Source organism: Gouania willdenowi, chromosome 13 (genome assembly GCF_900634775.1).
Source record: "Gouania willdenowi chromosome 13, fGouWil2.1, whole genome shotgun sequence".
NCBI classification, from domain to species: Eukaryota; Metazoa; Chordata; class Actinopteri; order Blenniiformes; family Gobiesocidae; genus Gouania; species Gouania willdenowi.
In genome coordinates this window covers 13673066-13686646 of record NC_041056.1, presented here as the reverse complement: position 1 = coordinate 13686646, position 13581 = coordinate 13673066, and the positions used below count along the sequence as shown (strand labels likewise).

Sequence of the window (13581 nt, the reverse complement as noted above, 5' to 3'; positions counted from 1 at the left end):
TGGCCAAAACAATGGGCCCCATTGTTTTTGGAAATGGGGATCCATTGCCAAAGCAATGGCCCCCATTGTCCCATAAGCAACACCTGTGACAAGTGTTGCTAGCAACAGGCTTCCCCCTTTGGGAATTATCCCAGGAGACAAACAGCTGATTGCTCCTCCTGAGGCCCCCTACATCTTCATGTACATGCGTAATGCACAGACTGAACAAGACAAATGAGACCGCTGCGCATCCTGTGAGACAGGAAGACCAACGGGTCAAAGGGAGATGAAGGGTCCACCACCGTCGGCGCAAAGGGCTCCATAATCATCCTTACATCGTCCTGGAAGAGCTGAGCACACAATGGGTGAACCGAGAGTGCACGGATGTCACTAACCCGCTTAGCTGAAGCCAGCACTAGTAACAACACAGCTCACAGTGAGCAACCCTTTGGCTAGCTTCCCCCAGTGGCTCAATTGGTGAAGGCTTAAGATCCTTAAGATCCTATGATGGTGAGAGTCACCGAGCGCAGAGACAGTCCCAGAAAGACAGTTTTCTGTGTAGGGGACAACATGCTTTTTTCCGCGTTTATCACAAATCCTAGGTCGGCTAGGTGGTGTAACAGAATGTGCCTGTGCGCTGTGGCCTCCGATTAAGATTGTGCCAAAAGCAGCTAATCGTCCAAATAGGTGGCCAAGAGAATGCCCCACCTCCTCAGCAGGGCTATTGCAGCCTACGTGCATCGTGCGAACACCCTCGGGCTCAAAGAGAGGCCAAAGGGGAGAACACGGTATTCATAACATATCCCCGGAAAGCAAATCTCAGGTACTTTCTGTGAGGGGGATATATCGGAATATGGAAATACACATCCTTCAGGTCAACAGACGTGAACCAATCTCCATGATGCAACAGGTGTGAAAGGGAGGCGTGCGTAAGAAGTATGTTCAAAGCCCGTAGATCTGCCCATTTCTCTCTCTTAACGGAGAGGGTGGATAAGCGCTCCGACTCATTCTACCTGGGAGGCACCGGCCATGGTACGGTGGCGCCCTCTCCCAGAGGCAGGTGCCAGTGGCCGGAGAAACCATTTGTGGTGTAACGGCACACTCTTGAGGCAATAGATCACACACTGCCAGAGGGCTCTACCCGAAGGCGGAGGAGCCGACATTGTCACGGAGGCGCCTTCTGCCTGTGAAGCAGAGCCATACCCCCAGGAGCGAGAATGCAGTACAGCTTGTTTCCGGGGACAGCGTGGTAATGGGAGCTCCGCAGCATCCAACCTGGAGAAGGCCGAGGCCTCCCGCAGAGTGAAGACAGCAGGTACCGTTACCACGCTGCTTATAGTGTAGAGGAATTAGCTTTCACATGCTGAGCCCCTGGCCTTTGGCCGGGGTGCTTGGGCAATGTACACATCATCTTTATTTGAACGTGTGTGGATGCGTGCTTGTAGACATGAAGAAGGGTGCGTGAAAAAAAATCCCCATGAAACATGTACTCTCTCGACCGTCCGTGGACCGTGCATTGGTGGTGGGAAGGATGGACCGTGAGGAGCCCATGAAAGCGTAACAGGTGGAGCTGGTGAACGAGGAACATCCAGCTGCATCACTGAGGGAGGACCCGATAGGTCTGACTGAAGACGATTTGTTCCGGTCAATAGCATGGGTCTCCGGGAAGACCAGTGGCTCCACCGTCGGCATTCTGAGCAGTCCGAGGCTCTCCATATCCTCATAGTCGAGGGTGGAGAAGCCTGAAAGGGCGATCCCTCCATGGATGCGCCACTTCCAGCAACAGCTCCGGGAAAACGGGGAGGATTTGTCCGTGTCCCAGTGTGCCCTCGGAGGTGGGAAGTTTGCTCACATAGCTGGACCTAGTGGCCTCCATGACGATGGTGGGCCACGGGATAACGAGGCACGCCACAGTACACCTTCACAGCTCCACAGTGTCCAAGCTTGGAAGAGAGGAGGAAGGTGTTGAAACCTCCTCCTGCGAGGCGACAAAGGTGGCAGGCCGCTGGGAGCCCCAGCTGAGGCCATGGGCAGCGGCAGAGTCCATAAGAGCCGTGTACTCTTTTCTCGCTGTGGCAGAAGTGCCGTGAGGAGGAAGAAAGGGAACCTGGGCGGACATCGGACACGCCGGCCTGCAGCATAAGCTGCGTGCGTCAAACACTGTGCAGCAAGCCGCAGTGCATCCCGTTCCCTTGGTGAGATGAGCCTCATTTCCATCACCGCTTGACGCAGGCAGGAAGAGCAGGTGGATTAGCTTTTATGCTACCACGTGGCGGCTACAGGGATGCAGGACATTGTGCGCCGGACGTCCGAGACATTGAGGACAACGTTGACTCTTTTATAACGGTAGCTGGGGCGCAGGATTTTGTGAGCATGGGTATTGTGGTACGGAGCTGGAACCGGGCCTTACACGGTGGTGAAAGCTCAGGAGAGAAACCGATGCGCTCAGGAGCCTGGTGGGCGTCGAGGGAAGTGGTCTGGGACGGCAGCGGATGTGCTGGGGTCCCTGAGCTCTGGCCTTGTGGCACAGAACTAGCAGCAGGGCTGTCTCTGGGGTCGTACTGGACTGAGAGGCCGCTAAAGGCCAAGTGCACACCGGAGCGGCAACATTGGAAGGAGCGGTCAGCCGGAGCTGAGGCTGGGGGTTTTCACGCCTTGCGGCAGTGAAGGATAACACACACAAGCCCGGAGGCATCAAGTGATGATGTCTGGGAGCTCTGGACCTGTCGGTGCAGAGCTCGGAGCTGCTAACGGACACCGGCGTAAGAGAGCCGGAGCTAGGGCTCTGAATTTCAATTACCTGTGAAGGAGCAGCACTTACCGAGCAGAACCAGGTAAGCGTTGGTTGCTTCTCAACCTGTTGTGGTCAACGCAATGCGTTTATACTGACCAGCGCCCGGCAACTGGAAAACCCATAGGAATCTGCCTGTGGACAGTTTAGTTCATAAGAATGTGCGATGTGCATGAGAGAGAGAAGAGGTGTTTGAATTAAGAACTGCACATCTACCCTCCTTCTTATAGAGGATGGGAATGTCCCTGGCAGATGAACAGTTCTTTTCCAGCCAATCAGGGCTTGGCGGGTTAAAAAATGTGCTTCTGAGGGCTACAGGGAGTGTGTATCTCATAGTGAGACATCTCACGAAATGAGAAAAAGAACCCAGATTTAAAAAAAACTAAACACAAGGATATTTGAAAAAATCAAATACACCAATATTTGCATCTATGTTTCCTTCGGGCAAAGTGTCTACATACTTCTAAAACCAATTACATTCTCAACTGATTTTCAGTAGCTTGTTCAAAGCCAATGAGCTTCTTCAAACATAAACAAGCAGATCTGAAAAAAGTTAAAATCATGTTCTGGGTAAAAGCTTTTTTTTTTTTTTTTTTTTGTGGAACCTGAGCAACACAAAAAATGTAATATGTATCCTGACATTTCTCCCTTATTGTAAATGTACAGGATTCAAAGAGGAGGCCCCAGTAGGCAGCACACCCTCACACAGCGACAGAGCTCAACTTGTGATGTTCTGCCTGCATTCATTGAACTCAGATGTAAACAAATTGGTGTAAAACAGAGTGTTAAAATCAGCCAACTGCAGATTCTACCAGTCTTAATGTTTAAGGACTATGTAGCTGATGTTATTCAAGTATTACAAAGTTATTAAATAACTTTTCATTCCACTCCTAAACTATAATGTAAAGAATTATTGAACCTGTTTTATGATAAGCAACAAACAAAATGCCATAGGTATTTAAATGTCGGTATTTCAAAGTAACCTAAATCTGACATAAAAATGGAGGCGTTAGCAGTTGGGGTTAGAGTAAAGGTTCATGGCCAATCTAGGGTTAGGGTAAAGGTTTATGGCCAGGTTAGGGTTAGGGTAAAGGTGTAGTTAAAAAGAAAGTTAAGTATTTAAACAGTTCCCTGAATTTGGCCCTGAAGTTCATGCAGTAGCGGTTGGGGTCAGGGTAAACGTTTATGGCCAGGTATAGTTAAAAAGGAATGTAAGTATTTAAACAGGTCCCCAAATTTGGCCCTGAAGTGGAGATGGTAGCGGTTGGGGTTAGGGTACGGGTTCGAGGCCAGGTATAGTCACAAAGGAAGGTAAATATTTAAACAGTTCCCCAAATTTGGCCATGAAGTTGAGGTGGTAGTGGTTGGGGTTAGGGTAAAGGTTTATGACCAGGTATAGTCAAAAAAGAAGGTTAGTATTTAAACAGTTCCCCAAATTTGGCCATGAAGTGGAGGTGGTAGCAGTTGGGGTTAGGGTAAAGGTTCATGGCCAGGTACAGTCAAAAAGGAATGTAAGTATTTAAACAGGTCCCCAAATTTGGCCCTGAAGTGGAGATGGTAGCGGTTGGGGTTAGGGTACGGGTTCGAGGCCAGGTATAGTCACCAAGGAAGGTAAATATTTAAACAGTTCCCCAAATTTGGCCATGAAGTTGAGGTGGTAGTGGTTGGGGTTAGGGTAAAGGTTTATGACCAGGTATAGTCAAAAAAGAAGGTTAGTATTTAAACAGTTCCCCAAATTTGGCCCTGAAGTGGAGGTGGTAGCAGTTGGGGCTAGGGTAAAGGTTCATGACCAGGTACAGTCAAAAAGGAAGGTAAGTATTTAAACAGTTCACTGAATTTGGCCCTGAAGTTGATGCGGTAGCGGTAGGGTTCAGGGTAAAGGTTTATGGCCAGGTATAGTTAAAAAGGAACATTAGTATTTAAACAGGTCCCCAAATTTAGCCCTGAAGTGTCGGCGGTAGTCGTTGGGGTTCGGGTAAAGGTTCATGGCCAGGTTAGGGTTAAGGTAAAGGTTTATGACCAGGTATAGTTAAAAAGAAAGGTAAGTATTTAAACAGTTTCCCAAATTTGACCCTGAAGTAGAGGCGGTAGTGATTGAGGATAGGGTAAAGGTCCATGTCCAGGGATAAAAAAGGAAAATAAGTGATGCAAAGTTACCCAAATTTGCCAGAAACGTGGGGGCGGTAGTGGTTGAGGTTAGGGTAAAGGGTCAGGGTTAGGATAATGATAACTGGTCAGGGTCGTGTAGGGATTGTGTGTCAGTGTTTCTTTTTTAGGGGAAAATCTTGATCAACCATGCACAGATAGTCCAGGATCCAGAGTCAGTCTTCCAGGTTGTCTTCCCAGTGAAGCAAAAAATAAAGTGGGGAAGGCTTGTTGCGAGATGCATCCGCAAATTCCCATGTCTTCATTTGTGGACAGAGGTTTCTTCAAAGAGCACTTACAACTACTCCAACCGCAGTACTGTTTCAGCTGGTGTGGCAGGATTGCTCCGATGGTGATATGTTGTGAAAAATATTCCTATTATCTATTTAGAATTATTGTATTAAAAAATGTCCTGTAATGTCCTTTGATTTTTGGTTGTCCTTGTTTCCGTAGAATTGTGTGCATAATGTTTTGTGTTCAGTGGATATTTTATTCATTATCTTCTTTTTTGGAATCTCTATATGAACCACGCACAGAGAGGGTCCAGGGTCCCTTACCCTCTCATGTCTTCATTTGTGGAGGACGGAGGTCTCTTCAAAGAGCACCTAAAACTCCAACCGCAGTGCTGTTCCAGCCGGTGGGGCAGGATAGCTTCGATGGTGATATTTGGTAAGAAAAAATATCCTATTGTCAATTTGGAATTACCCTATTAAAATGCGTTTAGTTTGGGCAATGTTGTTTGGTGTACCATTTGACATTCTCATATTATTTCTGTAGAATTGTGTCTGTAAAGTATTGATGTTTTAGTGGATATTTTATCCATTAACTTCATTATTGGAATCTCTATATGAACCACGCACAGGGAGGGTCCAAGGTACCCTCTCATATCTGTATTTGCAGAAGACGGAGGTTTTTAAAAAAGAATCCCTTCGACTATTCAATCTGCAATGCTTTCTGAGTCTTGTAGGGCGAGGTAGCTCCGATGGTGATTTGTGGTTCGCGCTAATATTTTAGTTTTTTGGAATTATTTTAGCCTCGTTATTCTAGCCTTTTGTGAAGACACATCGTCAGTAATGGACCTTCGGCCTTTATTCACTATACACCCTCCCCGAAGGTGGCCCTGCCAAAGGGGATCAGCCTCTGGAGTGTGTCTTTTTTTAATCTATACCCAGTGTTCATTTTACTATTATTAGGCTTGTCAGACAATTTTTTTTTTAGTTTAAAATTAATATATAAATGTTTTTCAGTTATCAACTGAGAATAATATGCTAGTAGTGAAATCACTAGGAGAGTTGGTGTCCCTGAGGCTGGGATATTAAGTGGAAAGTTCACTTATGTTTTTAGAATTCTAATATTAGGATTAGGTTTATAGGTTAGGGATTTGGGGATAGGGTGAGGTGGAGAGATCTTGTGGGGTTAGGTAAGGTTAGAGTTCGGTAGAAATAGGGTTAAGGTTAAGGTTAGGGGTTAGGATAAGGAAGGATTAAGGTAACAAACAACACTTAATGAAAGCCTTGATGGCACCTTAATCATACTAATGACAGGTGTCATGTCTTAATGACAGTGTATTGTCAGCCTTATGCATAAAACTTCAAGTAAAGAATTACCCTTGTTCCTAAGTTATCATTATTTTTAATCAAACAATTTAACTGTAAAACAGTGCAAGCCCATACTCCACACATCACATGCACTGACACACATACAGTCCCCTGTTACCAAAGTACCAACAGTGATGGTACCAACCCTTACTATAAAAAGGAGGGACATTAGATGGTGAAATAAAAAAGCGTTGGGAGAGAAAACCAAAACATGTTGGGCTTTCTGAAAGCTTGTTTTCTGATTAGTCTTTTCTTTTTTTATTTATTATCGTCATGCTCCTCCTCTCTTCCTCCATCCTGTAATTTACAAAAAGAGTTTCTTCTTAATGAAATGCACAAACCAGGGGATGTGGTACTAGGGGGGCTGTTTGAGTTGCACCTAACTTCAGTCCTGGATGAAGGAACATTCACCTCTGAACCACAACAGCCCCACTGCAGTGAGTAAGTACTATACACACACACACACACACACACACACACACACACACACACACACACACACACACTTTCTTGGGACTTTCTTTAATTATTTACTTTTTGTGTGTCAGCTTTAATATTTTAGGGTTCAGACATGCCATGACGATGGCCTTTGCAGTTGAGGAGATCAACAAAAATGCCAACCTGCTTCCAAATGTGACCCTGGGCTACAGTCTTTATGATAACTGTGGTGGGCTTCTCCTCGGGCTCAGTGCTGCAATATCACTGGCCAGTGGGAGAGAAGAGCAGTTTGTGCTTCAGCAGAACTGCTCAGGATCCCTCCAGTCATTGGGATTGTGGGGAGAAATGTACTCAACCTTTTCTATTGCCATTTCCGATGTGCTGGGGTTATATAAAATGCCGATTGTAAGTAAAGATGCTATTCTTGGTCCATAGCATTTTCAAACAGGTATATACATTTAAATCTGGCTAAGTTTTCTGGTTTGATTATTTATTTTTAGGTGAGTTATTACGCCACATGCTCCTGCCTGAGTGATCAGCAGCGGTTTCCAACCTTTTTCAGAACAATTCCAAGTGATGCTTTCCAGGTAAAACGCACATGTTTTTTAAAAAAGGGAAAACCAACAAAATTGAATATTAAACAGACGCTATACAACAAATAATTTGATATTTAATTTTGTGATTGCATCAAAAGTGTAATGAAAAATCCTGCTTTGCCAAACGGTTTCATTATTATTGCTCTCTAGGTGCGTGCTATGATCCAGATTTTGAAGTACTTTGGTTGGACATGGGTCGGCCTGTTGATCAGTGGTGATGATTATGGCCTCCATGTTGCCCAGTCCTTCCAATCAGACCTGCTTCACTCTGGTGGAGGCTGTCTGGCCTACCTGGAGGTTTTGCCCTGGGAAGGTGACCAGAACGAGCTCAGGAGAATTGTTGAATTGATGAAAACATCAACAGCCCGTGTAGTCATGGTCTTTGCACACGAGATCCACATGATCCAGCTAATGAAAGAGGTTCAGAGTTTTTGTTGCTTGGCATGAAAAACTACACTCTTTGTGTTCCAACAGTGTTCATAACATAAATTATCTATGATTGCACAGGTGGTGAGACAAAATCTGACTGGTTTGCAGTGGATTGCAAGTGAAGCCTTGTCAGCAAGCTTCTGCGCTACAAACGCCAGTGCTGATGCCTTACCTGAGAGGAACATTAGGTATCGCTATTCGCAGAGGAGAGATCCCAGGGCTCATGGACTTTTGTTACAGATACATCCAGAGGAAACAGACAACAAACAAACCAACATGGTAAGGTTTCTTTATGGAAATAATATAATATTTGAAATTGAAGTCTATTTTGAATGGAAATCCGTGGACTGTTCATTCTTTGGTTATTCTGTTTTTAAAAACTAAATCAAATACCAAATAAACGGTGTGGTTATTTTTGTTTTACTGACCTAAAATCAAAACAGAAACATAGAAACCACAAAAAACAGAAAGCAGCTTTTTCGGTTATTAAAATTAAAATATTAATGGCCAAAATCTTGTTCTGTTTGTGAGATTTTTTTATATTTGTGGGGAAATTAGAGCATGAACGTCAGCACGTCACATTCTGTCAGTGCAAACGGGATGGTCCAAATAGTATCCAAATATCGACTGTGAGGCTGGTGTGCGGAACAATAGATGTTAGAATTTCTCTGATTTGACACAAAAACAATTACAAACTTTTTGAGGGCAGTAAATATATTTATTTTGCACGTTTTAATACCGTGAGCCACTAACGGCAGCCGTCAACACACACGCAAGTTGATCACAAGAAACGAGTAGCACCAGTAGATTCATTACACCACCTCTAGTTCATTTAATCACATATAATGTGCATGATTTTCATAGTATCCATTTTTTTATTAATTTATTTATGTATAAATAATGTTTCAATTCACCTTTTCATTAAGAATGTGACTTATGCGGGAGTAAAAGTCCACCCCGTCTGTGGGTTACTCTGTACGGTGAGCTTAAAACATGAAGCTCTCGTCCAAAGGTTCCCCTAAATCACCAAATATCCACAAACAGAAAAACGCTGCTTGTTTGTTTTTTTATTTTCTGTATTTCTCTTTAGGTTGTTTGTCGGTTACATAAAATAATCATACCGTTTATTTGTTATTTTGATTTGGTTTTAAAACAAAAAAACCAAAGAACGACCAGTACATGGATTAAATGACTTGTTTTATTTTTCTCTTTTCTGTTCAGGTGAGGCAGTATTGGAGTATGTTTTCCAGTGTAAATTCAAACCTACAGAAAAGGCAGAAAGTAGTGAGACCAAGTGCCACTGGTCAGGAACAAATTAATATGTAGAAACTGAGTTTTTGGATCTTTCTAACCTCAGACCTGAATATAACATTTACAAAGCAGTGTATGCTCTGGCCTATGCTCTTCATAACATGCTTCAGTGTGAGCCAGGCAGAGGGCCTTTCAGCAGGAAACAGCTGTGCTAACCAGAAGTCTCTGGAGCTGTGGCAGGTGTGGAAGAAAGGGTTTTGTTATTATTCATGGTTAGTTTAATTTCTGCATTTGAATTCATGCTTTTTTTCCATTGTCTTTAATTATAGATGGTGCATTATTAACAGCAGTAAACTTCACCACATCTTTTGGTGATCAAGTATCATTTGATGAAAACGGAGATGCCATACCGATCTATGACATCATGAACTGGCAGTGGCTCCCTGATGGAAGAACAGAGGTTGTGAATGTAGGTGACGTTAAGGGATCAGAGTCCAAAGGGAAGAACTACTACTGCATGAAGACAAAATCTTTTGGAACTTTGAGTCGAAGAAGGTATATTCTACTCGACAATTCAAAATATGACATATTTTTTCTTCAACTGTTCACTATATCAAGAATGACTGTGTACTTTTCCATTCCAAGCCGCCCGCGTCTGTTTGCAGTGAGAGTTGCCCAGCAGGAACCCGCATGGCTAGAAGAAAGGACAGCCTGTGTGCTGTTATGACTGTGTTCCCTGTCCTGAAGGAAAGATCAGTAATCAGAGCAGTGAGTGTTTTCTGTGCTTTGGTTTGTAAATTAAAGGTCTTGGCCAGTGGTCCCCAACCTTTTTGGGTTGGGGACCTCATTTTGATATCACAAATTTCTGGCGATCCCAAAGAGACATGAAAAACAAAAACAAACAACTTTTTGATCATGTTTGTGATTCAGAATTCAGAATACTTTATTCATCCTGAGGGGATACAGTGTTTGGTCTGATATAGTGACGAGATGCACCTTCTCTGATATTTTTATACTGTATTTTTTTTTCAACTACATTTTTATTTGAGGAAGTGAAAGTATAGAAAAGAGTTTTTTTGACATTGAGCGTGGTCTTTAAATTTGAAAAAAATTATATTTAAAAAAAATTACAAAAATATATATTTTATTCAATTTATTATTTAATATTTAATGACTTCATTTTTATACTGTATTCTTTTGACAAGATTATATTTGGGAAGTGAAAAGTATAGATTACAGTTGTTTGAGATTCCGTGTGGTGTTTAAATTTGAAAAAGAATAAAAAATTACAAAAAATATATTTTTATTTTTATTTCATTTTTTAAAAACTATTTAATTTTTACGCTGTATTTTCATTCACTAGATTTATATTTGAGGAAATGAAAGTATAAAATACTTTTATTTGAAATTGTGGTGTTAATTTGAAAAAGAACATGAATCTAAAAAATTAGAAAAGTTAAATTTTAATCAGAATCTTTTTTTTTTATCATTTACAAGACCCCATATGTGGTCACGACCGCAAGGTTGAAAAACACTGTCTTAGCCTGTGTGGTGTGTAGCATGATCATAGGTGACCCTCTTTAACTGTTTTTCAGATTCGTTGGAGTGCAAAGTTGTCCCAGTGACTTCTGGTCCAGCCCTCAGCGTGATCATTGTGTTCTTAAGAAACAGAGTTTCTCTCCTACAATGAACCTCTGGGTATCTGCCTTACAACTAGCTCTCTGTTAGGCACATTCATCTGTGTTGTTATTCTCGGGGTGTTCATCCACCACAGACAGACACCCATGGTCCGTGCCAACAATTCAGAGCTCAGTTTCCTGCTGCTTGTGTCTCTGAAATTCTGTTTTCTCTGCTCACTTCTCTTCATTGGACAACCCAGACTGTGGACGTGCCAGCTGAGACATGCAGCATTTGGAATCAGCTTTGTGCTTTGTGTCTCTTGCATCCTAGTTAAAACTGTAGTAGTTGTGGCTGTGTTTAAAGCCTCCAAGCCAGGAGGTGGAGCCAGTCTGAAGTGGTTTGGTGCAGTGCAGCAAAGAGGAACTGTCTTCCTTCTTACGTCCATTCAAGCTGCAAATGTACCCGTTTGGCTGGTCTCTTCTTCTCCGGCTCCACATAAAAACACACAATATCACAAAGACAAGATCGTTTACGAGTGTGTGGTTGGATCAAAAGTGGGTTTTGCTGTGTTATTTGGCTACATTGGCCTATTGGCTCTACTTAGCTTCCTGCTTGCATTTCTTGCAAGAAACCTTCCGGATAACTTCAATGAGGCTAAACTAATAACCTTCAGCATGTTGATTTTCTGTGCTGTGTGGGTGGCCTTTGTTCCAGCGTACATTAACTCACCAGGCAAATATGCTGATGCCGTTGAGGTATTTGCCATTCTGGCCTCCAGCTTTGGCCTCCTGATGGCACTATTTGGCCCCAAGTGTTACATAATCCTCTTGAGACCAGAGAGAAACACAAAGACAGCGATAATGGGAAGAAAAACAAATAAGACATAAACACACAAGTTAGCATTGACTCCTGTATAGATTAAATGATGTACGTTGGTTTTACTATAGAATACATACACCTATTATCTACATGTCTTGGTTGTAAATACAATAAAAGTCAAAACTATTCTATATATGGTACATGAATCATGTGTCTAGCTGGCTTTTGTTGGAATGACAACATTGATTTAAATAACTATAGTTACTTTCCAATATGTTATTTTCATCATTCAATAACCACTCTTTAACTGAAGATCATATCTTGAGTCTCGATCTTTAAAGCTAAAGACCAAGTCAAAAACCTTGGTGTTCTGATTGACTCAGATCTTACATCCAGCAGTCAGATCAAATCTATCACAAAAACAGCTTCTACCACCTAAAGAACATCTCCAGAGTGAAGGTTAGTGACTCAGAAAGATCAGGAGAAAATGGGTCCATGCTTTTATCTCCAGCAGACTGGACTATTGTAATGGTCTTCTGACAGGAATCCCCAAAAGAGCATCAAACAGCTACAGCTGGTTCAGAACGCTGCAGCTTAGGTCTTAACCAGAACAAAGAGGTCAGAACACATTAGTCCTGTTTTAAAGTCTTTACACCAACAGCAGAGGAGCCGACATTGTCACAGAGGCGCCTTCTGCCTGTGAAGTAGAGCCGTACCCCCAGGAGCGAGCATGCAGTACAGCTTGTTTCCGGGGACAGCGTGGTAATGGGAGCTCCGCAGCATCCAACCTGGAGAAGGCCGAGGCCTCCCGCAGAGTGAAGACAGCAGGTACCGTTACCACGCTGCTTATAGTGTAGAGGAATTAGCTTTCACATGCTGAGCCCCTGGCCTTTGGCCGGGGTGCTTGGGCAATGTACACATCATCTTTATTTGAACGTGTGTGGATGCGTGCTTGTAGACATAAGAAGGGTGCGTGAAAAAAAAAATCCCATTAAACATGTACTCTCTCGACCGTCCGTGGACCGTGCATTGGTGGTGGGAAGGATGGACCGTGAGGAGCCCATGAAAGCGTAACAGGTGGAGCTGGTGAACGAGGAACATCCAGCTGCATCACTGAGGGAGGACCCGATAGGTCCCACTGAAGATGATGTTTTAGTGAATATTTTATCCATTAACTTCATTATTGAATCTCTATATGAACCACGCACAGGGAGGGTCCAAGGTCCCCTCACATATCTGTATTTGCAGAAGACGGAGGCTTTTAAAAAAGAATCCCTTCGACTATTCAATCTGCGATGCTTTCTGAGTCTTGTAGGGCGAGGTAGCTCTGATGGTGATTTGTGGTTCGCGCTAATATTTAGTTTTTTGGAATTATTTTAGCCTCGTTATTCTAGCCTTTTGTGAAGACACATCGTCAGTAATGGACCTTCGGCCTTTATTCACTATACACCCTCCCCGAAGGTGGCCCTGCCAAAGGGGATCAGCCTCTGGAGTGTGTCTTTTTTTAATCTATACCCAGTGTTCATTTTACTATTATTAGGCTTGTCAGCCACATTTTTTTTTTAGTGTAAAATTAATATATAAATGTTTTTCAGTTATCAACTGAGAATTATATGCTAGTAGTGAAATCACTAAAAGAGTTGGTGTCCCTGAGGCTGGGATATTAAGTGGAAAGTTCACTTATGTTTTTATAATTCTAATATTAGGATTAGGGTTATAGGTTAGGAATTTGGGGATAGGGTGAGGTGGAGAGATCTTGTGGGGTTAGGTAAGGTTAGAGTTCGGTAGAAATAGGGTTAAGGTTAAGGTTAGGGGTTAGGATAAGGAAGGATTAAGGTAGCAAATGACACTTAATGAAAGCCTTGATGGCACCTTAATCATACTAATGACAGGTGTCATGTCTTAAAGACAGTGT

The 13581-nt window shown here is 43.0% G+C and overlaps 1 pseudogene; it reads left to right on the top strand.

Annotated features, from left to right (window-relative positions):
* Positions 1–6814: 6814 nt before the first annotated feature.
* Positions 6815–11788, top strand: LOC114474082 (extracellular calcium-sensing receptor-like; annotated as a pseudogene).
* The last annotated feature ends 1793 nt before the right edge of the window (positions 11789–13581 follow it).